The sequence below is a fragment of the Ruditapes philippinarum genome, unplaced genomic scaffold, assembly GCF_026571515.1.
Source record: "Ruditapes philippinarum isolate M1 unplaced genomic scaffold, ASM2657151v2 ctg2052_1_1_1_1, whole genome shotgun sequence".
Taxonomy (NCBI): Eukaryota; Metazoa; Mollusca; class Bivalvia; order Venerida; family Veneridae; genus Ruditapes; species Ruditapes philippinarum.
The window spans coordinates 72,843-98,624 of record NW_026864311.1 but is presented as its reverse complement, the minus strand read 5'-3'; the positions used below and the strand labels follow the sequence as shown (position 1 = coordinate 98,624).

The 25,782-nt window shown below is 33.2% G+C and overlaps 1 long non-coding RNA gene across 1 annotated transcript in view; it reads right to left on the bottom strand.

The window, feature by feature from the left end:
- Positions 1–22,934, bottom strand: part of LOC132725151 (uncharacterized) — a 31,991-nt gene extending 9,057 nt beyond the window's left edge. The window contains exons 1-3 of the long non-coding RNA XR_009625013.1: positions 22,712–22,934; positions 9,772–9,911; positions 4,789–4,823 (exon numbers count right to left, since the gene is read on the bottom strand). This is a non-coding gene — a long non-coding RNA (uncharacterized LOC132725151). The remainder of the gene's footprint in view (positions 1–4,788; positions 4,824–9,771; positions 9,912–22,711) is intronic.
- Between the last annotated feature and the right edge of the window lie 2,848 nt (positions 22,935–25,782).

The window sequence follows — 25,782 nt, the reverse complement described above, 5'->3', positions numbered from 1 at the left end:
CTGGTAATGATACTGCATAACTTGGCAAGTACTGGTACTGGTACATAAGTACTACACCCTTAGTACTGATGCAGCTCTGTCTACTAGTCATAACATACGAGGTATGTTCAAAAAGTTCGTGGATTTTTGCTGTCATTTTTTACTTGGTTCATGAAAACACCCTTAGTGGATATGAATCGAAAGAGTGTCTTTATTTTCAAAAGTAAGATTTTCTTTTATTGTTAACTTTTATTTCCTTTACGAGTTATGTGCACTTTAATAACCATGGCAACGCAACATCGGCGCACGCCGAAATTTTCATATAATGTTTAAATATAAACAAATGTTGAAACAAATAAAATGATTGTTTTATGAAGTTAAATACAAGTAATCATCTATTAATATTTAAATGACATAAATCTGACTTTTGACGTCGTTTGGACGTTGAATAGCTGAACAAACAAGTTTTGAGCAGCAGTAAACAGACGGGTAAGTTGGGAAGTATAAACCCCGTTTAAAAACTAGAAATTCGCTCTTTCGGAAATTTTTACCAATAAATGTGGTATACACCTTTATATTTTTATAAGGTGATTAAATTAACGAAAAACAATGAGTTGTCGAGCAAGTCTCTTGGTTTCAGGTCGCGCAAGCGATTCAAATACGGCAAATACATGCTCACAGACAGAAAGGGCGACGAACAGTTTAGCGGCAAATTGTTGGGACGTTTGTAACTTCAATTGCAAAAGATCTACAGAAGTTCAGGCATTATTACAGTTTTGCGAGATGTCCGACATGTTTAATTTCTGCATCGGGTCTATGCATTCAATTCTGACAAAACAAGTACAATAAGCTGTGTTTTATTCAGAAAACAAAACACTAACCCATTTATACGGTTATGATCTGTGAAACTTGATCCATCTGTATCCAGAATATCATTCCCAATTTTTTGACAAAATAACGATGATATCCTATGTCTGTCCACCATACAATGTATCTATAACGTTTCTTTGATTAAAATGTTAAATAATCCTTTGTTGTATATTTTAATCGTCTGCATGTTCCTGTTTGACACATAAATATTCACATTGCAATTAATTCCATTGAAAACGGATGTTTACTTTTTGACTAGTCAACAAAAAGATATTTTATACGCGAAAAGCACTCCAGGGTGCAAACAACTAAATTTTATGGGTGTCATAGTTACTCTGGTGATGTCCTATCGTGGTGAACGTCGAAAATAGGAATGAATCGAGAAAAAAATGGCGGCCATTTTATTTCATTTTATTTAAAAAATAGACCACGTGACCAAATTTTATACTGTTAAAAATACTGTTACCTATGTAACAGTACAAAATTCTTAGTCACGTGGTACACTTGCATTAACAGTAAAAATAACTCCCGGAGGCCTATGGGAAATTAGCATTACGAGAAAAGTGAGGGGTAATAATACAATATGATGTTAAAGGCATATATTTTTCTCAAAGTTAAAGGGGAAAAGAATTACATGAATTAACTTACTTTTATTTCTTTGGAATACATTGATATACATTTGTTAGTTAAAAGATCACTTTTTTGTTTAAATGAATATGAAATTTTATCTAATTTACAAGCAAGAAAATTTATCTTGTAATCGCTGTTAAAAAGTACTGTTACCTATGTAATAGTACAAAATTCTTAGTCATGTGGTACACTTGCATTAACAGTAAGAATAACTCCCAGAGGCCTATGGGAAATTAACATTACAAAAAGTGAGGGGTAATAAACAGATCTGAATGAGAAGCACCACAAGATGTCAGCCTTGTTCATTAGAAAAACTTTTTTGACATTATTTCTAACAAAATGATATACACAATAAAATTTACAAACTTAAGAGCAGAATTTATCATCATCATTATAATCATCATCATCATAACATTACTATAATCATTATTATTATTATCATCATCATCATCATCATCATCGTCATCATCATCATCATCACCTTCGTCATCATAATCAACTCAGAACTATGAAAAACATTCTTTTCTAATAATAGGGCTTTATCTTTAAGACAGTGATGTTAAACATATTTATTTGATTTTTTTGCAAGTGAAATACACCAAACACTTTGGAACAAAATGAGATACACTTACAATAAACGCACAGTATAACGGACATAGAACCCAGAATATTTTATTAGGTACTAGTATATAATGATAATAGTCACATAATATAATAATGATGATGATTGGGTGGATAAAATTATGATTTTGTTATGATGGTTATGAAGATTTTGATGATTTGATGCATTAAACCGTATATACATGTATATAGCAACTATGAATACGGCCATGACGACAATATTAAGAAATACAATTTTGGCTTCGACAATGACCACGATGACTTCGACCACAGTTATGATGTCTACAACTTTCATGACGAATACAGCTATGACTACGACAACGACTACGACAACTAAAACTTCTAACAAGTTTATCTATATGGAAGCTTGTTATGACTACAGTAAGACTTAAACTCCGACGACTACGGCCATAACTACGACGACGAGTTCTACGACTTAATGTACCGCTACAACAAATACGATTAACATGAATACGACTAATTACTACGAGAACATCTATGTCGAATGCCAAAACTACGATGTCTACTACTATGAGTAAAGCTAAGACTACATTTTCGAACATAAATTTCATAGTCGTGGTCTTAGTTACCTGCGTCGTCTTGAAATACGTATTTATACGTATTTCAAGACGACGCAGGTAACTAAGACCAGGACTATGACTACGACTTCTACGTCTTTTATTATTACAATGTACAAGTATTTATCTACGAATGCTAGGGCCGACCTCGAAAACGACTTAAAAGACCACACAGACACTTACGACCATGAAAATGACCACGACTACTCATGAAATAACTATATCGACAAATACGGCCACGACTCCACAGACGATTACGACCTTTACGATTTTACGATCATAGGTCGACATCCAAGAAACATTGAAAACAAGTACTCTAGACTTCTATGATTTCTAGTATAGCTACAACTTACAAGTCGACTTGTAAACTATGAGTTCGAATACAACGAATGCATATATATGACAACGTCTACAACCACGACTGCTACGGCAACGTTTTTTTACGACGACGTCTGCTACGACTACGGCGATAACTACATCTGGTACGATGGCTTCGACTGACTATGATAATGACAACTAGAACTGCCACTACAACGACACATCGTTAAAGACGACGACCACAATATGTTTTGGTTTCTGATCGCCGCTAGCCCCCATCTGCAGTCAAACAAGAAGTATCTTTAATAAAGATACTCGGCCGAACTAACACTGGTTTATTTGTGAATACATGGAAATAGAATCACAACGATTATGATATTGAGCCTATTATTGAATTTACCTGTACATTTTTGAAATATTAAAATCATATGCATATGTTGACACATACAAAGTATTATCAATAGAAACAATATGTTTAGTCTGAAGTAAATATTTTTACAAGTAAAGAGGAAGTAATAAGAACTACAAACAAAACAATCATTTTCGTACTTAATTGTTTTCGTCCCGTCATGTATTTATTTTATTTCTGTTATTGTGAATGTCGTTTTAGCTCAAAGAAAAACCATTAGTGAAATTGAAGTTTATTCAAATCGAAATTCTAATAGAAAGTATATAAATGACAACGTGTTGTTGATACGAAATACCCGAATCAACAGATTTGCAACACCTTTGGAAAGAACAAAAGAAACCAAAAATGCAAAATAGAACCGAAATCTAAAATACTTTGACCAACATTTACTATAAACACGCCATTCAATCGTTAGCGGTTATATAAATACGTCATCAACATGTAATATACATGAAAATTAAAACTTTGTATCCATTTCAGATAAATAACTGATAATATAAGATAAGTTCGTTTTCTTGTATGCTTTTCGTTTCTTTATGCAGGAGTAATCGGGATCATGGACGTACTTGTAAGAGGTGTTTTCGTTAATGTTTGACAAAATTTATAACTTGCTAAAGCAGCGTCAAATAATATGAAGGAGGATGCACGGCAATATAGAACTTACAATGTGTAGGAAAAGGCATGGTTAAACAGAACTTACGAGTAAGTATCTGAAATTTAACTTGATAGGACAAGAAGATATGAACGTTGATAGTTCTTTTCCACACTTCTGAAGATCAATTAAAAATTAGGCGCGTAAACCCACGGGGGAGGAACTGTTACACGAAGGATTGAGTTCTTATGATAACTTGTTTGGAGTTCTTATAACTATCACGGAGTTCATGGAAAACGTTACGGATTTCTGTGGAAACTTTTCTCAATACTTGGAGAACTCATGTGAAAAATACTCATTTTTACCTTTAAATGGGGGGGGGGGGGGAGTTTGACATGCTAAATTTAACTTTGATAATTAAGCTTTTCCTGCATATTGTTTTCTTCGCCTTTAAAAAAAATCGGGAAGTTTTGAGTAAAATTTCCAAATAACTTGCTCAATCGTACATACTGGCCTTTCAATTTGCAATTGTGTTTGTTGCTATACTTAATGACCTAATTATATTGGAGAGTTGCAAACATAAAAGCCCAGCCTTAAAAAATTATATCCGTTTTTTCAATTGTCACGGAGTTTTTGTGGTAACTCAGAAAATGTCCATATCTTATGATAACTTTTGTATCGTTACTAAACATTGATATCATTCATCTGTAATCAAAATTAGTCTCGATATAAATACCGTTGTTTACTCGACTATATTCAGAGAAATAAAAAAGTGGGCATAAAATACCTACTTGCTATCTGGTGGGATGCCTCTTTCACGAGATACCTGCAAATAGGCCGATAAAACATAAAAGAGTTAAACTAATTATTTTAATTAAAGTTAAAAACAATAAATGTGGATATTATGAATTAAATACTATTATATACGTTCAAACCAAGCATGTATATACATACGCTACAAGAATTGTACTTTATTCACGTGTAATATATTAATTACACGGGCAAAATAACTGCACTACATGCAAACCTTAACAATATAGTTCGATGTCATTTTAAGTCATCAAAATGACGACGACGACGACGACGACAACAACAACAACATTTACATTTTTGTATTAAGTTTCAAAAGGAAGTGTGCAGCGTTAAAAAGCACAGTTTTGCGCCCCTTACATTTTATACCCTTTCGCTTCTTAAACGAAACAAAACTTTTATCACTTTCACATTTCAATACACTACATTTCTGAAACCTTTCATACAAATTTTGCCTCTATTTAGCTGATGTATGTATTATACGTAACTTACAAGTAACCAAGTGAATACTTCCTTTTGCAATTACGTATATTCATGTATAAATATTCAGTTTCATGGAAAGACATGACTGTACTAATATACATTTGTAAACCACAAATTTATGCCTGTTTCAAACGCGTACAATCGATTATATAAACCGCCTCCGTGGTCGAAGGGTTGGAGTCAATGACTTCTAATCCAGTTACCTCTCTAGCGTGGGTTCGATCCCCGGGAGTTGCTTTGGTAGTTTAGCGCAGGAAGGTTGTCTAGTACTGGTGTAACTCTCCAGGAACGATGGTTAGGAAACTACCCACATATATGACTGCAATACTGTTGGAAAAGGCGTAAAATGAAACAAACAAACAAACAAACGATTATATAAACTGCCCACTGCAATTATTTTTCATATTAAGAACAGTAATGTAGCATGACAAAGTATCCGTGAGGGGTTGGGTCAGGCTGTAGAGACATTACATTTTATTTAAATTATTTCATTTGGTCCTATATGCCCATCTCCCCCCCCCCCCATAAATATAAAAATAAATAAAAATTATTGCTCTTATGCAAACCAAACAAATTATATGAATCAAGGTTTGAAAACGTCATATTGACGGATTAAACTCTCAATATAATAATGTCTCAAAAAATCATTCTCACCTAATAATAATAATTAATTCCTAATAATTCTAGTAAAATAATAATAATATTGATAGTCATCATCATCAAAATCACAAAATCACTTTTAATAAATATCATCACAGCTGCAGCACAATCCATCACAATCGGGGCATAAATTTTTTAAAAAAGGGATTGATTTAATTTTTTGATCAGGGGCTAATCCAATATGAGGGAAATTTTTTTACATTACATTTAAGGGTCACTTCCGGACATCACTGCCAACAAGGGTCATGTTTTTTCCCCAATGAAAACTTTTAAAAAAAGGGGCCCAATGGGTCACGTCGCCCCTGCCCGGGATTACTAAATAGTTTCCCTGGGGCCTTTTTGAACCAACCAACGGTAAGGCCCTTTTTGCATCAAACAAGGTGTGTAAGTAAAATGTTTCTTTTTGCCATCATTATACCGCTTTTGTTTAACCCTGCGAGTAAAAAATCAGGGAACCGTGTAACCTTAAAAAAATAAATACACTTGCTCGTTTGAATTCAATAACAAATGGGGGTAACAATTGTAACGACACTTATAATGATAGCCGATTATTAGGAATGTTCTTAAAAGTGAACATGCCTCAGTTAATCTCAAACGTTTATTTTCCTCAGTTCGCCAAAGAACATAATTCAAACATACATTCAAATGAAAAGTACGTTTAAGACGAGGATTTTTCTTGAAACATTGTAATAAATTATGGCGTAGTTTTCAGAAAACCCAGCAACATTTTCTTCGACCGCTATTGTATTTCAATGTTACATTTAGCCATCTGTCAATGCTCAATAAGTCTTCTTTTATTTTGGGTCGGTTATCTTAAACTGAGACACTGTTTTTATTTTATCAGTTATAGGTGTATGTATATATGATAATAAAGATCAAAATTATTCTTGGAATGTCATTATGAAGTAGTAAGCTTAATTTTATTAGATTTTTTTGTATGGAATTTTTGTGTTCTATACTAATAACTGAAAAGTCTTAATAAACACGATTTAAAATAATACATGTATTTGTGAAAAATAAAAAAATACTCATCAAACATAATTACACATGTATTATTCCCAAACAAAGGCAACTGTGAACAGAGGTCACTTTTACATTCCCCTTTGTTGGCTTTTATTGACAGGTTTGACTATACTTAGGACGAGAAAAGGAAAGGAAGGAAATACCTCTATTTCTGGAACCTCCAAGCAAGAATGGAAGCGAGGAGCTGAAGGAAGACATATGGGTTTATAGAACCACTTAAAAGATCATGTATGTACAGTACTGAATTATATACACGAAGGCCATACATTTCAAGAGGCCTATAATCGTGCCGCCTATCACGAATTTCATCAATTAAGAAAGAAATCGAGACAAAAGTAAGGTCAATGTTTTTTAGACGTTTGCGAGCCGCAAAAAGATTATATAGCAACAAAGTCTTCATCAGACGTGAACAAAGTATGCAGTACAAAGACTCTATTTGACAATTACATGACGTTGCAAAGGGAGCTTTTCAATACCGTATGGCAAGATCATGACAACAATAACGAGGATCCTATGCAGGATAACAGTCAACATGAGGAAAACCGTTGTTAGAAGGATTGCTTGCATTGGTTTTCAGTGTAACACTGAGCTACATAGAAGCATACGATTATAAAAAGCAAAGAAATGTGGATGTTTACATTTTAGACACAGAAAAAGAAAAATTGTATCAATATTGAAAGAGATAAAGGATCGATACGCACTGAACGTGATTTTCAAGGTCGTTACATCATAGGAAGTGGCGCTAATCATAGAACAATGGCTAAAACACTTCAAAAATGTAAAGATACTTCAATAGTAAAACAAATGAAGCCAGAAGCTCAGTCAGAATTAATGCACTTACAGAAGTAATGCAAAGCAACAATAAGACATATTCAATATTTCAAAACGAAAGAAACGTCTTGTAAACCAGTCGTCTGTTTTGAACTTGGTAAGTATGATCTAGAAGATTTTTCAAAAGGATATGCGTATTTTTTTGTTATTTATTTTTTTTCTCGGGGGGGGGGGGGGATACGTCGCACCAACAGTAATACTGAATTATTAATTAATTATTACTAATACAAAGATTTCAGACTATCTATTAAATCAAAATAGGTAGAGGAGAATTTATTATTTCAGATAGAGACACACGATAAGGATCAGGAAAACTATGGGTTATTGTTTTCCCCAAAAGAGTGGTCTGGTCGTTTGTTTATTTATTGGGTCAGTATAGTGTTCACTTTAATCAAGTATTTAAACTGAGTAGATGAATTACAATCAGATACGTATACATGATTCAAATTCAAAACATATTATGCAGACTGAATTGTATTTATGACGTAATAAGCAGATTGTCTCTTTTGGAATGACAATCTTATCTTCATGAACATATAAAATGAATGTGAAGGTACCCACTAAAAGGTGAAAACAAGAGCGATCAGTAATTACATGTGTCGCCTCATGATGGCCACTTTCATGTTGGGACAAATTTTGTGACAGACGGACAGACAGACGGACAGTGCACAACTAGACTTGGTACTGATCATTCCTGTAAAGTTTGGATGAAATTGCACCAGTAGTTTATGAGGAGTAGTCCGGACAAGCTTTTGTGTATCTGGCAACACATTAAAAAAAACACCTTTTTATCAAAGGGCCATAACTCGGCCAAAAATCATTCAACCGGAAAACCCGTGCAATATGCGCAAGGACTTGAGCTACAGATCAATCCTGTAAAGTTTTTCATTGAAATTGCAATAGTGGTATAAGAGAACTAGTCCGGACAAACTTTAAAAATAAAAATTATTAAAAGGACATAACTCAAACAAAAATCATTGAACCGGAAAATGCTGACAATATGCACGACTAGACTTGGTACTGATCATTCCTGTAAAGTTTGGATGAAATTGCACCAGTAGTTTATGAGGAGTAGTCCGGACAAGCTTTTGTGTATCTGGCAACACACAGAAAAAGAAACCTTTTTATCAAAGGGCCATAACTCGGCCAAAAATCATTCAACCGGAAAACCCGTGCAATGTGCGCAAGGACTTGAGCTACAAATCAATCCGGTAAAGTTTCATTGAAATTGCATTAGTGGTATAAGAGGAGTAGTCCGGACAAACTTTAAAATAAAAAAAATTATTAAAGGGCCATAACTCTGACAAAAATCATTGAACCGGAAAATGCTGACAATATGCACAACTAGGCTTGGTACTGATCATTCCTGTAAAGTTTGGATGAAATTGCACCAGTAGTTTATGAGGAGTAGTCCGGACAAGTTTTGTGACGGACGGACAGACAGACAGACAGACAGACAGACCAGACAGACGGACAGATGGACAGACAGACGACGGAGAAGTGATCCCTATATGTCGCCACTACTCCGTAGAGGCGACACAATAAATATGTTTTCATATTTTGAATTAATTTATTACCAAAAAAAATTGGCTTTGCTTAAAACACACCTGTTAAAAGTTGAATTCTGCTTAGAGGGCGTGGATGGTAGTTTGCAATTGACAGTGCCGTCCATGAACAGGCTCAATCAAACCGAGCCTGCAACATTTTCAGTTTTGCCGTGTAGGGCTTTCTTTAGGGGTTCTTATTTTCTCTATTTTTCTAGATATAATCTCGCTTTTGTCAATATCTAATAATTATATGCATTCTCGTTCCCGCCGTTTCACTGCATCAGGTTGTAATCATACACCAAAAAATGACACTGACACTGATACTCTAAAAGGTAAAAGCCGTCCAGGATAGTACTCGACAGGCTTTATTTGAAATTATTCAGCAAATCATGATAAGAGTATTATAAGAAAAACAAATACCTTTGCCTTGGACGGTGCTGGACTTCTGCCTGAATTAACGCCTTTATTTCGCCCACGACCACCAGACGTGCTCATGATGTTACTCAAACGTTTAAGTTTTGTATCAGCTCTTTATATAACACAGCAAAGTGTTAGTTTGTCTGTAAATAAAGCAACAAATCTATAAACATCGTGTTAAATATAAACTTTTTATATATTGATCAAATATGTGTATTCATCTTATAACTGACATGCTGTAGGAGACAAGGCCAGATCAACTTGTTCTTAGCTTCAGTGAAATAAATGCAATTTCATTTAATTTTTCTCAAGTTTTTACACCGTCGACGCCTTTTAGACGGGAGCTATAATTGTTATATGCCAAACTCTTGCTTACATGTATATAATATTTATCAAAATCCTCGCAAGACCCTATCCTTTATCGAAAAATAATTAAAACCGCGTCTAAAACAAGTATCGATAACTTTGATTGGTCACAACTTACGAAAATGTATAATTTCAAGGGCAATGCTAATCAGGTACGTCCTCTCACATTATGCATCAAGTCACTTAATAAGCCAACTTTTCGATGTTACATTGATATTTTATTTTTTAAAGTGTTTGGGATAAGAAAGCCTTTTTCAGTAAGTTGATATTTTATACTTTTGCTTAATTGTTACTGTAACATTATATCATTATATTACTATATGTCATCTTTAGATCACATTTATCACATTTTTTTTGTTAAGAGACAAATAAATTATATTTTGTTCAAGAGATTTGTGTTACGGAGACCTTGACTTTAACTTGCAATGATTCTGGTCAGTTTGCTTATTTGTTATTAATTAAAGTCATGTATTATTTATAATAAACCGGTTATCATTATTTCAGACATTTTTTTAATTTTAAAAAGTGAATTGACAACGTAAAGTTTTCGATTACCCGATTATGGAAGTAAATGGCTCAAACTTCAATTGATCGAAAACAGATTTCAAGTCGAAGTTTCTAATTTCCGTAGAACAGCACGAATGAACACTAACATATACGTAGAGTATTTTCGATTTATCTAAAATCTATTAATTACCGATACAATACAGAAATTTTTATTGGTTAACCTGTTGGGTCATTCTTTAGGTATTTGTTGTTTTTTTCGGGTCACTGATTTAGTTGTATTCCTACGCGTTGTTATAAATTCAGTCATTTTTTCGGGGTCTTTACAGTTCTTAGACACATATCGGTTGATACAGATCTTTTTTCGCCTCTCCCTCCCAACCCATTTTACTTTTTGTTTGCTTATTTTTATAAAGTCAGTTAGTCTTTCTTATCTTTGTTTAATTTTTGTTTAATTAAAGTTAGTTCGACTTTTATTTAATGTTCTTTTCTGTTATGTGCGATTTTTGATCTGTGTTCATTTAATTCTATATTTCCATTGGTCTGAAATAAGTCATAATTATATCTGTTCAAGTTGATGATTTGTCTTACCTATAGTATATTGCATTGTTTATTCAGACATCACTTTAGTATTCATTTGATATATATATATATATATTATATATGTGTGTGTCTAAGCTCTAATTAAATCTATATCTATTTCATCTTTGTTTTTTCTGTGTTTGAGATAATTTAAAAATTGGGCTGGCCATGTTAAAAGTATCCTGGAAACACATGGATTAAATTACATTTGGAACAACAAGATCTTGTTGATATTCCATTCCAAATGATTGATACAGCGTATCTTTGACGCATACTTACAAAGCTGGTGTAGCGATATAAACAATTCCACGCGTTTTGGAGTCTTACTGCAAACATAGTTTAAAAATCGAACCATATTGAAATTGTTCTTTAGAGCCAACATACAAAATAGCCCTCTCAAAATTTAGAACTTCCTCCCACAACTTGTTAATCGAAAAAATATCTCAAACCGTATTTTTGCTGATAGCCAACAATAAATAAGTTCGAACTTATATCATGAATTCTAAATCAAAAAGTCTATTGCCAAACTAGCAAAATTCATTTTCTTTGCAGATGAATTCCTTGTTTCTTTATAACTAGAAAAAGAAAAGAACTGACTCAACATGGTATTTGTTGCTTCTTTCTCTGTTTGGATAATGTTTTCATCTGCCAATGTATATATGTGTATGTGCTATAAGCATTGTAAAATGTTTAATGCAATAAATTTATTGAATTGAATGGAGTCAGACTCTTAGTAAACGTTTTCTCTTTCCTTACACATGCGCTTAAAAAATTGGCCATTTCCCGTATTCAGAATCGATACTTTCACTCATCCTCATTGAGTAAATCCCATATAATCGCCTAACGGTCAAGACAGGCCTCAACTACAGAGGAATAACATTAAAAAACATAATTTAAAAAATATATTCTCAGATACTTTTAAATAGACTTACAAACTGGGCTACTTAACATAATAAACTTACACAAACACAATTTGGATTTCAAAAAGGAAAATCGATATCGGATTGCATTTTTATCTTAAACTCAATCAAGCAAAACAATGAATGAAAAAGAAAAACTTTATTGCGTATTCATACATGACAAGCATTTTTTTGATAGATTGAACACAAATACCTCTGGCATAAACTGTTAAATGAAAATATGAGTGCCAAGTTTGTCTTAGCACTGCGTGCCATGTACAACTCTGTTAAGTCTTGTGTTCGATTTAACTCGGAATTGTCCCCCTTCTTTGATTATACGTCTGGAGTAAAGCAGGGAGACACAGGTCCACCTTTGCTGGCCATGTTTTTTGAAAATGATTTGATAAATAAAATAAATAGTGATATGTCGGGAACTATATGCCTTGATGATATGCATCTATTTCTATTAATGTATGCAGACGATATGGTTCTTTTTAGTAAATGTAAAGAAAACCTTCAACTTATGGTCAATGACGTCGAAACATGTTGCAATATATGGGATCTCGAGTTAAATGTTGAAAAATCAAAAGCTTTTATATTTGAAAATGGCAGATCAACTCATATGGACATTAAAATTTATAATGCTACAATCAAACTTGTTAAATCTTTTAAATATCTAGGCGTACATTTATTCAGTAATGGTAGATTTCAAAGGTCACAAAAACTTATAGCGCAGCATGCCTCGTTCTCATTACATACGTTTTTCCAAATATTTGACAGAACAGTATTACCAACATCGCAAAAAATTAAACCTTTCGATATATTAGTGGGATCTATCTTAAATTACTGCTCTGAGGTTTGGGGTTGCATTCAGCATCAGATATTGAACTTGTACACACCAGATTTTTAAGAAATATATATGGAGTAAAGAAGTCAACAAATTTAACAGTCCTCTATGGAGAACTCGGTCGGGTTCCAATGCTTGTTAAGCGAAAATATAATATGATTAAGTATTGGAATAAGCTAAAAACTCTAGACAATGATAATATCGTAAAGAAAGTATAAAAATAATTTGAAACTAGATGATCAAAATAATTTAACATATAAAAACAGAAATTGGGTATCTCAAATAAAACAAATTTTAAATGAACATGGTGTTGGATACGTTTGGCTTTCACAAAAATATTTGATAACTATTACCAAAAATGGTATTCTGAAATAAACAACTAGAGCAAATTAAAAACATATGCAGTTTTTAAACATGAATTCAAAAGAGAAAAATATCTAGACACTATTAAAGAAAATTACTTAAAAACAGCTTTAGCTAAATTCAGAGTCTCAGCACACAAATTAGCCATAGAAACGGGAAGGTACACTAACATATCCCTAAATGAGCGTCTTTGTAAGTCTTGCAACATGCAATCTATTGAAACAGAATACCACTTTTTACTAGTTTGTCCAAAATCAAGAACCCTTAGAAGTAATTTTTTCAAAAGTTATTATTGAACAATTTTGAAAATATCATGTGTTTATCATCAAAAAATACTTTATATAACTTAGCAAAATTCATTTTTTCTGCAAACAAAATTCGCATTGTTTAAGCATCATATTTTGATAATATGTTATTGAAATTCTTCTCTTTGTCTGTTTGTTAAGTTTACCTCATGTCTTATCCATTGGACAGATATATATGTTTATATTGTTTGTTTGCTATAAACATTGTATAATGTTTCAGGCAATAAAATTTGAAATTGGAAATTGGAACTTTTCAGGAAAGTGATATGCACATAAAGTCAGTTTCGAGTAAACTTAGGTAAGTCGAGAACTTGTGAGATTTTGGCCCGTTTTCTGAAACGATCTCGACTTTAACTCACGAAAGGTGACCTCAAGTAACACTGGGGTAGACTAACAGTAAGTAACACACAATGTGCAAACTGGTATTCGTTTTATTTACTCAACCTAACTTACCATGAAATTTATTTTAAAAATAAAGTGTTCCGTTTTATGACTAGAAAACTTTTTTTTATCTTCCTCAATATTTGTATATATTATAAATATATTATGTATTCATATATCAAAATAATGATCTTACCTTTGCCTACTCGACAAGTTCTGTCAACTCAACAAGTACATTATCTGACCTTATTACATAATGAAACCCCACGAAAAACACGAGAATATTCAAATAACACCTGATTTGTGAACGAATGAATTACAAGAGCGTAGCGGATTGTATCTTTGCATGACTTAAACATGATAAAGTACATAAATAATATGTTTCTTGTGAGTAATATCAATAAATACTGAGTTAAAAAATGATGTATGGATAGCAAAACAAAAGAGAATGTAGGTAAGATAGTTACTGCACTCGGAATAGGTCTGCATAGTATTTACAGACCCGGTGGCCTTTTAAAAACTTCGATCGCTACGCTCTCTCGTTCTTCAAATCGCCACCCGGGTCTGTAAATACTATGCAGACTTATTCCTCGTACGGTAACTATTACTTCTCGTTAAGGAGACTTCAAAAGTTGACCAATCTGTTTATTGCATAACATCACTTCATATACATTGCAAAAGTGTAACCATATCGTGTAAAAGAGTGCATTTCACCGAAGTGAAAAAAAAAATGTAATAAAATCTTAATGTAAAAGAAAAAAGTTTTTAAATCTATGATCGATAAAACAAAAGCATGAGGAGAAATTTAAAAAGAATTTAATAGTTTTCAAGTAGTAAATGCCACAATAACAAAACAATGTTGGGAAACCTGAACGACAGGACGAAAAAAAAGGAAGCTAAAAGAAGTAGTGAAAGGCCTCTGACAGATATTTAGAACTGAAAACATTTTAAATTAGCGTAAACTTTATTTTGAAAGTAGCATCCTTTTTACGTCAATGAAAAAACTTTTCAATACACAATTATGTTTTCTCTTCTTAATCATCTCATGACAATTTCAAAGGGCCATTATGCTTTAGAAATTCTATCATTTTTATTTTTCAAATTTTTCAATTCTTGTTATCTTATAAGAGTTCTGAACTATCTTTTTTTTCTTTATTTCTTTATTTCTTTATTTATTTATTCGTTCGTTCGTTCGTTCGTTCGTTCGTTCGTTCATTCATTCATTCATTCATTTTTTTATTTATTTATTTATTAATTTATTTATCAATTTATTTATTTATTCTGCAAAGGGTATAATAATAGTCCATCATCATTTTGTATGGCAGTCAAGATACTACATTGTTTACATTGTCTACCTTCATAACACAATACTGCACGTTAAGTGCAACTTTTAAAGTTTTTAAATATTTTTCTAAAGAATAAAAATTGAACGAGACATAACGTGCCTGCCTTTATCAAGACTGTTTTATTTAAATATTTGTCTTTGGTATTTGCAAAATAGAATCTTTATCATTTCAATTATTTAAATAAAATAATCTTGTTAATACCCCACCCCCTAAAAACCTTGTTAGATTGTGATGCTGGAATACTGATGACTGAAGTGGTAGAACATAATACAGTTATTATTAAAGTTACAGACTAGATCTAGATAATGAAACACCATACTCGTTTAGTAAAGTATATAAATCATGCTTAACAAATGTTAAAAATAATGTTTTGCTACGTAGATTTTAATATATTTTTTTAATTAAGATACTCAGACGTCATCAAAGTTTACTTTATGCCATGGTTATTCATGACGCCATGAATATATGTTCTGTCATGTTTCCTTTGAAATATCTTTAAATATATAGATTGGGAATTCTGTGTCAGTCCTAAAATTCAAACACAGTGGTATCACTTGTATCTTACTGTTATTTTAAATATAAAAATCAAAACAAAAACAAACAAACAATCAGACAAACAAACAAAACAATGAATAAATGGCATTTATTAAAAATATAAATATTTATATAGGCCTTTTTTAGATGCATACGACAAATCATCTGAACTTGAGTCCTGAATCATCGACGGACACATTAACAATCACAAGAACAGTTATTTTCATGGATAAAAGGAAATTCAAGAAATTTCCAACTTGAAATCGTATCAATTCACTTCTTTTTGTCATAATTACTTATATTTTGCGAGCTGAATATACTCTTAATAGTTCCTACTACTTGTATCATTCCGGGTATAAAATGTCCACACTCCTTCGAAAATTGAAATTTCTGATAAAATTCAACTTCTGACATAAATTTAATGGGATCATCTTTATTCCTTAGTATCTGTTTTTCAAAATTTATTTCCTAAAAAACTGTCAGTTCGCGTATATGATGCACTAAAATGTATATGGGATCAAATTCATTTAAACTCAATACTCAAAACTAAGTGGTATTCAGTATTATTTTATGGAGGACACCTCAAGGTAGCTCTCTTATAATCTCAGATTCTCAGCTTTGCTGAGTTCACTCGACACTTATTTTATAATCTGAATACCATTTTACCGAAAGGTTGAGGACTGTCTTGACCGTTAGGCTTACAATTTGCAATGTGCATTGAGCTGTGTTATGCAACAAAACCAATTGGCAAGCTATTTTATCACCCTACGAGAGATAAGGCTGAGTAAACAAAACGAATACCACTTTGCAAATTGTGAGTTATTTACCGTTAGTCTACTCAAGCGTCACTCGAGGTGAGATTTACTTTACCACGTTAGTTATGTCTGCACGACGATTGTATACGCCGCTAGTAAGAGAGTTGCCAGTGCTTGGTTCCTTTGTTGCAACTTGACCAATGGAAATGATTTGTATGTTTAGTTTGTGTAGACGTCAGTTTCAAGTGTACATACCCCAGTTAATTATAAACACGTGCTTCGAATTTTCAAGGTTATAAATAAGAAATTTTAATTATGGGTTGATTAATGCAAAATTTGGTAATATTTTGTCATAAGGATATTTTATTATTTAAAATAAAAATTAAAATTATTTAATATTTTCGTGTAAAGTCCACACAAGCCGCTGAGGAAGGCACTGAACTTGTTAAATTGGACACAAGTTTTATAAGAGAAGCATTTTCTGTTTGTTTTCCTGGACGTCGTGTTTTCCGATGATTCGGATCATTTAACATGCTATAAACATCTAGTTCATTGCCATATATATATACACATTTTTGTAACTTATATTGATATATTTGTATGGTTTTTGTTTAATAAACGGTCTCTCGTAGCTACTGTGCAGCGCTACTAGGCGAAATATAAGCTAGTGTTTCGTGTTATTTGTAGTAAAGTGGAGACGTACCGTTTCTGAATACGGGCCCATATGGAGGCTGATTTGTGCCATTCGTGTTTTCGCCTCGCGACCCCGTCAAGCGAAACGTCGAAAAGTAACAAGTTTAAATGGCGGGGGCGCGGAGCGAAAACACGCTTATTAGCGAGGGCGCGGGGCAAATTTTAAGAAATAAAACTTCGCGAGATTTAAGAAATAAAACGGCGGGGGCGAGGAGCGAAAACACGCTAATTAGCCCCCCGCTAGTTAGTGTGTTTTCGTCCCGCGCCCTCGCCATTTTAACATGTTAATTATCGAATTTTCGCTTGGCGGGATCGCGGGACGAAAACACGCTTATTAGCGAGGTCGCGCGGCGAAGTTTTATTTATCTAAATTCGCTCCGCGCTCCAGCTTAATAGCGTGTTTTCGTCCCGCGACCCCGCCGTTTTATTTCTTAATCTCGCGAAGTTTTATTTCTTAAACTTTGCCCCGCGCCCTCGCTAATTAGCGTGTTTTCGCTCCGCGCCCCCGCCATTTAAACTTGTTACTTTTCGACGTTTCGCTTGACGGGGTCGCGAGGCGAAAACACGAATGGCACAAATCAGCCTCCATATGGGCCCGTATTCAGAAACGGTACGTCTCCACTTTACTACAAATAACACGAAACACTAACTTATATTTCGCCTAGTAGCGCTGCACAGTAGCTACGAGAGACCGTTTATTAAACAAAAACCATACAAATATATCAATATAAGTTACAAAAATGTGTATATATATATGGCAATGAACTAGATGTTTATAGCATGTTTAATGATCCGAATCATCGGAAAACACGACGTCCAGGAAAACAAACAGAGAATGCTTCTCTTATAAAACTTGTGTCCAATTTAACAATTTCAGTGCCTTCCTCAGCGGTTTGTGTGGACTTTACACGAAAATATTAAATAATTTTAATTTTTATTTTAAATAATAAAATATCCTTATGACAAAATATTACCAAATTTTGCATTAATCAACCCATAATTAAAATTTCTTCTTTATAACCTTGAAAATTCGAAGCACGTGTTTATAATTAACTGGGGTATGTACACTTGAAACTGACGTCTACACAAACTAAACATACAAATCATTTCCATTGGTCAAGTTGCAACAAAGCAACCAAGCACTGGCAACTCTCTTACTAGCGGCGTATACAATCGTCGTGCAGACATAACTAACGTGGTAAAGTAAATCTCACCTCGAGTGACGCTTGAGTAGACTAACGGTAAATAACTCACAATTTGCAAAGTGGTATTCGTTTTGTTTACTCAGCCTTATCTCTGGTAGGGTGATAAAATAGCTTGCCAATTGGTTTTGTTGCATAACACAGCTCAATGCACATTGCAAATTGTAAGCCTAACGGTCAAGACAGTCCTCAACCTTTCGGTAAAGTGGTATTCAGATTATAAAATAAGTGTCGAGTGAACTCAGCAAAGTTGAAAATCTGTGAGATTATAAGAGTGCTACCTTGAGGTGTCCTCCATAAAATAATACTGAATACCACTTAGTTTTGAGTATTGATTTTAAATGAATTTCGTCCCATATACATTTTAGTGCATCATATACGCGAACTGACAGTTTTTTAAAACGAACGTTAGTCTACTCAAGCGTCACTCGAGGTGAGATTTACTGTACCACGTTAGTTATGTCTGCACGACGATTGTATACGCCGCTAGTAAGAGAGTTGCCAGTGCTTGGTTGCTTTGTTGCAACTTGACCAATGGAAATGATTTGTATGTTTAGTTTGTGTAGACGTCAGTTTCAAGTGTACATACCCCAGTTAATTATAAACACGTGCTTCGAATTTTCAAGGTTATAAAGAAGAAATTTTAATTATGGGTTGATTAATGCAAAATTTGGTAATATTTTGTCATAAGGATATTTTATTATTTAAAATAAAAATTAAAATTATTTAATATTTTCGTGTAAAGTCCACACAAACCGCTGAGGAAGGCACTGAACTTGTTAAATTGGACACAAGTTTTATAAGAGAAGCATTCTCTGTTTGTTTTCCTGGACGTCGTGTTTTCCGATGATTCGGATCATTAAACATGCTATAAACATCTAGTTCATTGCCATATTTACATACACATTTTTGTAACTTATATTGATATATTTGTATGGTTTTTGTTTAATAAACGGTCTCTCGTAGCTACTGTGCAGCGCTACTAGGCGAAATATAAGTTAGTGTTTCGTTTTATTTGTAGTAAAGTGGAGACGTACCGTTTCTGAATACGGGCCCATATGGAGGCTGATTTGTGCCATTCGTGTTTTCGCCTCGCGACCCCGTCAAGCGAAACGTCGAAAAGTAACAAGTTTAAATGGCGGGGGCGCGGAGCGAAAACACGCTAATTAGCGAGGGCGCGGGGCAAAGTTTAAGATTTACTTTACCACGTTAGTTATGTCTGCACGACGATTGTATACGCCGCTAGTAAGAGAGTTGCCAGTGCTTGGTTGCTTTGTTGCAACTTGACCAATGGAAATGATTTGTATGTTTAGTTTGTGTAGACGTCAGTTTCAAGTGTACATACCCCAGTTAATTATAAACACGTGCTTCGAATTTTCAAGGTTATAAATAAGAAATTTTAATTATGGGTTGATTAATGCAAAATTTGGTAATATTTTGTCATAAGAATATTTTATTATTTAAAATAAAAATTAAAATTATTTAATATTTTCGTGTAAAGTCCACACAAGCCGCTGAGGAAGGCACTGAACTTGTTAAATTGGACACAAGTTTTATAAGAGAAGCATTCTCTGTTTGTTTTCCTGGACGTCGTGTTTTCCGATGATTCGGATCATTTAACATGCTATAAACATCTAGTTCATTGCCATATATATATACACAATTTTGTAACTTATATTGATATATTTGTATGGTTTTTGTTTAATAAACGGTCTCTCGTAGCTACTGTGCAGCGCTACTAGGCGAAATATAAGTTAGTGTTTCGTGTTATTTGTAGTAAATGGGAGACGTACCGTTTCTGAATACGGGCCCATATGGAGGCTGATTTGTGCCATTCGTGTTTTCGCCTCGCGACCCCGTCAAGCGAAACGTCGAAAAGTAACAAGTTTAAATGGCGGGGGCGCGGAGCTAAAACACGCTAATTTGCGAAGGCACGGGGTGAAGTTTAAGAAATAAAACTTCGCACGGAGTGAGATTTAAGAAATAAAACGGCGGGGGCGAGGAGCGAAAACACGCTAATTAGCGCCCCCGCTAGTTAGTGTGTTTTCGTCCCGCGCCCTCGCCATTTTAACATGTTAATTATCGAATTTTCGCTTGGCGGGATCGCGGGACGAAAACACGCTTATTAGCGAGGTCGTGCGGCGAAGTTTTATTTATCTAAATTCGCTCCGCGCTCCAGCTTAATAGCGTGTTTTCGTCCCGCGACCCCGCCGTTTTATTTCTTAATCTCGCTCCGCGCCCCCGCGGGGTGAAGTTTTATTTATTAAACTTCGTCCCGTGCCCTCGCTAATAAGCGTTTTTTCGCTCCGCGCCCCCGCCATTTTAACTTATTAATTCTCGACTTTTTGCTCGGCGGGGTCGCAGGACGAAAACACGCTCATTAGCGGGAGCGTGAGGCGAAGCTTTATTTATTAAACTTCGCCCCGTGACTCCGCTAATTAGCGTGTTTTCGTCCCACGACCCCGCCATTTTATTTCTTAAATCTTGCTCCGTGCCCTCGCTAAACAGCGTGTCCGCCATTTAACCTTGTTAATTTTCGACTTTTCGCTTGGCGGGGTCGCGGGGCGAAAACACGAATGGCACAAATCATCCACCATAGGCCCAACAGGTAATAATGGAAAATGTTCAGGAGAAAATATAAATCCGCCTTGAACGTAAGAAAACAGCTCCCTCTTTTTTATATAAAATTCACGTTACAAGTAAATTCCGATAAATATTTACAGAAATTACTTTTGGCTACGTTGAATACTAGGTAAATTATAAACAAAATGCAAGCAACACGAAAATCATAAACATGCTTAAACACCTTTTGATTATTCAATATCAATAACACAGCCAAAGTCATCCGAGTGGAAATCCGGTATAAAATGCGCAAACACTTAAGTTACCAATCAATCCTGTAATGTGTCAATAAAGTTCCATTAGACGTATGAAGAGGAGTGGCCTAACCAAACTTAAAAAAAATCATAAAAGGGCCATAACTCTAACAAAAATCGTTTATCCAAAACATGCAGACGTTATGAACATCTAGATTTATTACTAATTATCATCTCTGTAGAGTTTGTATGAAATTGCACCAGTAGTTTCCTTGGAGTAATCCAGACAAGCTTCTGTGTAGCTGGCAACACAAAAATCATTCACAGACAAAAACACCTTTTATATTCAAAGGTCATAACTCAGCAAAAAATAATTTCCATCGGAAAACCCGTGTAATATCGCAAGTACTTGGGGTACCGATAATTCCTGTTAAGTTTCATTGAAATTGCATTAGTGGACAAACTTAAAAATAAAAAATCATTTAAGGATAATAACTCTGACAAAAATCAATAAACTGGAAAATCCTGACAATATGCACAACTATAGATTTGGCACTGATCTTTTATGTAAAGTTTGTGACGGACGTGCGGACCGACGAAGAAGTTATCCCTATATATCGCCGCTACTGCAGCAGACGACACAATAAATGAATCATTGCAATATGAAAAGAGATAAATTTATTTTTATAATTTACAATGATTATATGATACATATCTGTTCTACTCATTCTTAAGCGGCCTTCGTAACATTATTCTGCTTCGTTTTTATTTTGTGTAAATGCGTTATTCAAGAAACATTAATGCTCCTGATATTGAACTGACTATTTCCTTTTACGGACGTATACTAATGACTTTGTTTAGTGCAATATTTTGTCATGTGCAGAAGGCGCATGCGCGATAAGATAGTACTACATAGCAACAGAGCGTGGTGTAAAATGGTCTATATTTTGTTAAGGAATGCATAAACGTTCGTCCAATATGTTAAATTTGTTTATGGTATAAAAGCTGATTGTGTCTTAACTTTGATCGGTTCAATACTATACATAATTTATACACAATTACAGCTATCATTAAAACTTTTATCCTAACTACTATCGTTTTAATTTACTTTTTAAATAAGTAATTAATTATTATTCAAAATAATTGTATAGTTTCTCTATTAATAATATTTAGAAGTCACAGTGCTATATATTAAACAATATGTCTACTTTCGATTTTGCTATATTTTTAAAATGTAAACAACCCACTAAATTTTCTGTTGTCTGTTAATTTTCATTTTTTTTATAAGTACAACGCATTGCTTTAAATGACTGACAAGTATATGATAATACATTAAATTAATTTATTTACCTGCCTCTTCTTCTGATAATCCATACTCCTGAAAATTTATATCAGGAATTAATAAAGTATTTCCTTGTATTAAACCAGGAAGAAATATACATGATACAATCCGTACAATACCGATCGATATGTATTTATTTATAATCTAGTCGCATGGATATAAAGTAAGAAATCAGTTCAATTCGTACGTTTAATATTATAGTACACTAGTAGTAAAACTATAGATAAAATACTTTAAAGCCTGTTTTAACTTGAGTTAACATCTCTATATAGCTCTCTATAATTATCTTATTATTGAAAATGAAGTTGTAATTTACAAGCACGTGTTGTAAATCAGTATGAAAATAATGAGTGTTTCAAGAACAGTGTCATAACTTCCGATAACAATACGATAGCGTTTATCAATGAAGTATCAATGAAAACTGTTGACATGAATGAATAAAAGGTTAACATGAATCTCACAAGTTCAGATTTTACACAAAAAATAAGTTCAAAATATGACATACCAGTTAAATTGCACTACCATAGCTAGCAAAATAGCTGTAAACGACGTAGGGTTACATATATACGTATATAGTAGAATGAAAACTATTTTTCAGAATTAATTTAAACTTTGCATGATCTAGAATTATATAACAGAAACGCTGAATGTAAAGTTTAAATAAATTCTATTACGCAGTTTTCAATATGTTATATGTCTATATGCTATCATAGCATACGCCTTTTAACATGAATCAGATACTATGTCATTTCCTCTTGCATGTTGATATTTAAACATATTGAATATTCTAATGGTGACTCATGAAAAATGTTTATGATCCTACATTATAAATGACTGTCCTACTCTTTTTTAAGAATTGGGCGTTGCTGGTACATTTTGAACGATATTTATTGCACAGAAATATCCGTTGGTCAAGTGGATTATTTCATTTATTTATTTTTTTCATAGAAAGATATAAAATTGTACACAATTATTATAAACAGGTAATTTTCATTTTTACTTGTTTACCGACTATTTACACTTCGATGGGTATGTTACAATAGACATTTTTTGTGTGTTTTTAATTAGATATAACACATCATGAATAGTAATTTGATTTCTGGTTTTTTGTCTTGACTTCATAATATGAAATGTAATATTGCAATAAAGTCTTGCACAAATTAAACAAAAGAAAATACTTTTGAACGACAGGTATTTAAAATTTTGAAGTGAATTTAAATGTGTTATGAGAGAAATTGTATGTATTGATCGGTTCAATTACTAACACAAACCATTACAGCGATACCTAAACTGCGTACGGTTAAACCTATTTTGAAGTTATTTTTGTTAAAATTTAACGGAGTGTCTCGTTTAGTATAACCTTTGTTCTAAATATATAACAAACATCTACTATGGATATTGCTAAATCTTAACATTCTTAATTTTTGCAGTTATGTTTGAACAACACATTTAAAAAAGAAGAAAAAAACCCATTTCTTTTGAGTATTTGATAAAAATATTAAACAGCCAAATTACCTGCTATTTCATGTAATAATCCACATTTCTATTAAAACCAGTTATGAAATTCCTCGTATTAGACCAGGAAGAAATTTGCATTGCACATGTGCATATGGCATAGATATGACCTTTAGAAATGATCCGTAAAAACCGGTTTGATCGAAGAGTGACTATCGTATTATACAAACAATGTAAATTGATAATAGCAATAGTTTAGATAGTAAAGTATGAAATGGTTCGCTACAGGGTGTTTTAAAAGCCTGGTTTTTCAAATTTTATATTTAGACGATAATAAGTGCTTAAAGTACGGAAATGCTGAGATAATACGAATGTAGCAATCAGATGTTAAAGAAAAAAACAACAACAAAAAAAAAACAACAAAAAACAAATAAAGTAAATTGTAAGAAAAAAAATGTTTTAGTTTGCGTTTGCCGCCGCTCATTATTACTAGATAAAAAAAGCAAATGAATCAATCGACTTGTATTTACTTAAATTCAGTAAGAATCAGTTTTGGATAAATTTGATAAATACTTAAAACTAATCTTAGATACATGCAAATCATCAATAGGAATTTATTTTAAAAAATTGCACAAAAATTTCTGCAAGGCTGCAAACGCATTTTTTTAAAGATTAGAACAACAGTCTGAAAAAACGTCTACACTTCTAAAAACCTTTTGTCTGACTAACAAAATGCTTGTGTCGGGTTTCTTTTGTCATTTTAGATGTTTTGAAGGATATTTAACTGCCGACAAATGTTTATTAAAGTGCCACTTTCCTGACGCTTTACTGACGACGTTTTTTGAAATAAATAAGCGTCTCAATTTCAAACCTTGATTGCACAATAATATTTCGGGTTTTACACCAGGCTCCGGCAAATTTTGGTGAAGATCATCTTTTGCATCAATCACTTTGGTGAATTATAAATGTCATCTCCGAGCTGCGCCGCTGTTTAAGGCGACCTAAGACGGCACTGTGTGTCAGTAAATCAATAATATTTTGCAATTAAAAGATAAATATTTCATGGAGAAAACACGAAATTTCTCAGAATCATAAACAAACTCCGGGTCATTCTGGATCATCTCTCATATATATTAAGTATATGCCTTTTGTGTTTGAAATATTCGAACTACTTACAAAGTAAAGTGAAAAGAGTGTTGAGATAGCCCTAGATCTCTCACCTGTGTTAGAGGCTTTACATGACGATGCTCAAGTTACAAAAGGGGATAAATAAGAACCTTGTAATTATTGCAAATTTATCATATAATGTTTCTTACGTCAATTTCTATTATTGTCAATGCCAACTATACAAACAATTCAGTACAGTGTTCTCAAAGTCAATTCTAATGAAGTGAAACTATCATGTAGCGTAGTACAGTTGGGTTTATTTTTTCACCAAAAACATATATTAATTAATAAGAATCAATGCATGTACAATAAATTATATTTTATTGCAGGAATGTCACTGACAGTTATTTATTTATTAACGTAATGTGATTCAATTGTAAGATCTGTAAATTATGTATAGTACATGATATCTTGCAAATGTTTAAGCGATTAAATCTTTGAAAGATATGACTAAGTG